Here is a 2,627-nt window from a genome sequence, read left to right as displayed (position 1 = left end):
TACGGGGTTACCTCGTGAAATGTTTGTCCACTACTCCGCTCATCTTAACTTTAAATACTTATAATTCATAAACTACACGTCCTAAATTCGATTTTAATGAATCAAAATACTCAGAAAAATATTTTGCTTTGGAATATAAAATTAAAACTATGAAACTCTATGTTGTCATTCAAAAAAGTAAAAACTTAAAAATTATAACGATAAAAAATATTTAAAAATATAATTTTTTAGTAAAAATGTTGTTTTTTAACAACTTGAAACTATGTAAAAAAATATTTTCAAAAACATTAATACTTTCTGAAATAATGAGTGTTTCATGATAAAATCACCTTATCACCTTATATATTTATTGCTATTATAGTATTATTTGATGGTAATTTATTTTACAATTTATAATACAATATAAATAGACATTAACTTAAGAATAATTTAAAAATTTTGAAAAATCAATTTATCATTTGTAGTTACATATGCTTACCTAGTAAAATAACAATATATTATGTAATTTAAAGTCCCTATACGAATAATGCTGAATTCCAATAAAATAACAAAAATCGTTATTATTTGTTAAAATCAGGGCATCCGCAGGAATTTGTCAAGAAGCGTCAAAATATTTTCCTTTTTTAATTTTTATTTTACTATACGATTAGTGGTAAAGTATTGTTTGTGACATGTCTTCTTTCATATAGGCAAAGAATGTAAATATTACCTATTTATGTATTATATTATAACTTAATCATTCAGTATTCATTTTAATTAAGTGATATTATGTAATTTTAAATTAACAAATGCATATAGTTTTTAATAAATACAATTTGACCATTGATTTGATAATTTTGGTTTATTTATGAGACTTAATGGTTCTAGCTTATTCAATATTATTCAACTATTGAAACCACAAACTTTAAACTAGTTATTATATGCAATGTGTGAACATTAAATTTTTTTTTATGAAAAACGTAAAAACTTGGATGACACTGCACTTGGCTCCACCATTGCATGCCATAAATCTATAAAAGCAACATTCATAGAATGTAATAAAAAATCCCTCGGTAAAAAAAAAATGATTAAGGCTGGGTTTTCGAAGCACTTTGCATTGTTATCCGAACTAGCAACTTATAACATAAACGTTTGATGTACTTATTTTTGGATCATAATAAAAAAATTTAATTTTTTGCCTTTTTTAAATGTTAAGTTATTTTTTAGAGCATTTTAGGTTTTATTGGGATTTTTGAAATTTTTGAATCCAAAACTTAAATTTGAAATTTAATTTTAAGATTTTTACATGGTTTTTGAATAAATTTAACAAACTATAACTTGGTATAATATGCAGATGCAGGAAAACCTATAAAAAATAGTAATGTATGGAAATAATTGTTTTTTTTTTTCAGATTAAAGAAGTTCAAAACGATCAGTTTAGTCTGTAAAACTTTTCAAAATCCTTTAAAATATATATAATCATTTATACCTACCAAATTAATATTAAAATTATATCAAAACTGTTAAAAAAAAATTAATGTAATTAATTTGTTTAGTGCCTTGTTCAGAATTTGTAGTGTATTAAAGCATTTTTTTAGGGAAGAAAATCCTAGCACTAATTATGATCATGAAAATTTACTCAGAAAAAAGCTTCATGACTTAAGGACTTAATGGATTTGCATATTTTATATAATGGCTGAAAGAAAACCATAGTACGCTAGTACTCGATATTTTTCATTTAGGTACAAGGAAAATCTGTGAATCATAAATATATTTTTGTTAATAAGTAACCACGACAACCAAATCCTTACGAAAAATCGGTCAGAAAAACAAAAAAACGTGTGTCCAGCTCAAAAACCCCTATAAATACCTAATTTATGTCAAAAAAGATTTAAATGGGTAATAATAATGAGTTATTACAATGTTAATTATACCATAAACAATTGCCTAAATATACTAGGTATTACCTGTTATTACATATTTAATTATTTCTAAAATGAGTAACTATCTAAACAATCAGCCGTTAGGTATTTTTATTGTTGTTAAATTTATAATTTACCTAAATATAATGTATTTATTGCTTACGGACAAACACACTCATTAGTAGAAATTGGGGGGGAGGGGTTTGGTGGGTCTAAGCTTGTTTAGGTCAAACAGACAACTTTTTAGTTGAAGATCGAAGCCCCCCCACCAGAAGGCTGACATTTTAATGAATTTCTACCTATGGAAATGGTTGTGGTCTGTCACCTGTGAGTACATATTATTTTTGTGCAGTAGTTTAAACGACAAAATACAATCGTACGCACGCTATCGATGTTTAAATTGCAATACCTACGAATAAATTTTATATTTTTATTGTTTCGCTGTTTCAGGCATTTCGTACTACTTTTATGTGTATGCATATTTTCCACTAGCACGTAATTTCGAAGCGTTTTCACAGCGCGTTGTGTGCTTACTAAGTAGTAACTAATGTTGTCTGTCGAACATTATCGGTATTAGGTTCGTAAAAACATGATATCGAAGTATTATTTTACCTTCATGTTTAGAGGAATAAGTTCGTAGGTAGTCTTCCTCCATGGCCGTCAGGAAACGACGCTACATATTATCAGTGAGTACCTATGCAATAAATGATAAGTGATAACACATTT

This window comes from Acyrthosiphon pisum, chromosome X (genome assembly GCF_005508785.2).
Source record: "Acyrthosiphon pisum isolate AL4f chromosome X, pea_aphid_22Mar2018_4r6ur, whole genome shotgun sequence".
Lineage (NCBI taxonomy): Eukaryota > Metazoa > Arthropoda > Insecta > Hemiptera > Aphididae > Acyrthosiphon > Acyrthosiphon pisum.
Note: the sequence above shows the minus strand (reverse complement) of the source record.